Source organism: Tamandua tetradactyla, chromosome 8 (genome assembly GCF_023851605.1).
Source record: "Tamandua tetradactyla isolate mTamTet1 chromosome 8, mTamTet1.pri, whole genome shotgun sequence".
In the NCBI taxonomy this organism is placed as follows: domain Eukaryota; kingdom Metazoa; phylum Chordata; class Mammalia; order Pilosa; family Myrmecophagidae; genus Tamandua; species Tamandua tetradactyla.
Genome location: NC_135334.1, coordinates 118,756,061 through 118,757,938, shown reverse-complemented (window position 1 = coordinate 118,757,938; position 1,878 = coordinate 118,756,061). Strand labels below are relative to the sequence as shown.

Here is a 1,878-nt window from a genome sequence, read left to right as displayed (position 1 = left end):
GCCTGCTATTCCCTACTTCCAAGCTTGTGTGCCTGACTCCCATTCATTCTTCCTGACCCAGTTTAAAACTTCCTACTTCAGATCAACCACCCAAGCTAAATCGGGTTTTTCTTAAACAAGTCACTCAATGCACCATGTTCTACTGCTTCAGAACATGTATAACTATTGGATTAAATGCGTTTATAGATGAGGACATTTGTTTGCTATCTGTGCTCCATTCATTCTATGTTTAACAACACCATCCACTCATATATATAAATGTCACTGATAATGGAAACGATGTGCTTTTTTTGAATCCCTGAGATGTACAAAGGAAGGTCAGGGATTTTGTGCATTTGTATTTATATTTATTCTTTCTCATAATTGCTCATTTATATCTGGCTTATTATGGAAATAGATTGGGATGATCTGTGGGCCCTTTCCTTAAAGGACCACTTGTTTCTCAACCCTCAGACTTCTGCTGGGTTACAGGAGCCAGCTCATAAACCCCAAGGAAGTAGTCTATCCTTTCAACCGTCATACCATGCCAAGCACCCCAAAATCTCTGCCATAGCCACCGATAGCAAGAAAACCTTCTTTCAAAATCATATTATGGAGCAGGACATAGGGAGGCACAACTCCTGGCACAGCTGGAGCCCGGTGCCGCTCTGCATTGGCCCAGCCCAGCATGCTGCTTGCTTGCTTGCCCACCTCACTGCCACTATGAGGGTAGAGGGAGACACTGGGCTGGAGAGGCTCTACAGGCCAGGCAAGGGCAGAGGGCAGTGGGCCCTCAACCCTTCCAGGTAGAGGAATTGCTCTTCTGCCCAGCCTGCACCTATGTATTCACAGTCAATGAATGGAGAAACCAGTGCAAGAACTGGTTTGCTGGGAAAGAAGGATTGTTCAAATATGGAAGATGCAAGAAAGGCATTTTACTGTAATGTGGAATATCAGAAACAAGATTGGCCCATGCACAAGCTGGAATGTTCTCCCGTAGTTGTTTTGGGGGAAAACCGGAATCCCTTATAGACTATAAGGCTAACAGCAAGGATTCTGGCCGAACAGAAAATCCACCCAGAGAGAACACCTTCAGAGAAACTATTAGCTATGAAGTGGTTTGAGTCACATCTGTTAGACAGTGAGAAGGATTTGATTCAGGGTGACTTTGCTGCTCTCCATCACTTTTATTCCAAGCACCTAGAATTTCCTGACAAGGATGGCCTGGCAGCTCTTTTTTACACAGGTTAAATGTAATGGCTTCATAACTGAAGATGAAGAACGTTTTCATTTGGGACCAGCGGTATTTCCAGATGTTGCATTGAAGAAGCACAGTTGTTGCTCCAAAGTGATTGTGAACTACAAAGGGACCTTGGCAGAAGTAAGAACAGACAGGAAATCAACCTGGGAGATGAGGTTTTTACCAGCTATATTGACCTCCTGTATCCAACAGAAGATAGGAATGACCAGCTACGAGGTTCTTATTTCTTCACCGGCAAGTGCCAGGAGTGCACCAACAAAGGGAAGGATAAAATCAAGGTGGAAATCTGGAAGCTCTGTAGTCCTACAAAGCTCAGAAGCAATCTATGACATGGTCAGATATGTGTGCAGTATCCTTGAGGAACTCATTTTTTTTTGCCAGAGAAGACACTTTTCCTGATTTCAATCATTTTGTATTTATTGAGATTTTTTTGTGACATAACATGGTCTATTCTGGAGAATGCTCCATATGCACTTGAAGAGACTATGTATTTTCTTTTTATTGTGTAAATTGTTCTATATATCTGTTTGAACTAATTGTTTTGTAGTATTGTTTGTTTCTGCTAGATGTTCTATCCATTAGGGAAATTGGTGAATTGATATCTTCTACTATTAATATAGAACCATCTATTTCTCCCT

The 1,878-nt window shown here is 42.1% G+C and overlaps 1 pseudogene; it reads left to right on the top strand.

The window, feature by feature from the left end:
• The first annotated feature begins 702 nt into the window (after window positions 1–702).
• Window positions 703–1,639, top strand: LOC143645284 (N-lysine methyltransferase SMYD2 pseudogene; annotated as a pseudogene).
• The last annotated feature ends 239 nt before the right edge of the window (window positions 1,640–1,878 follow it).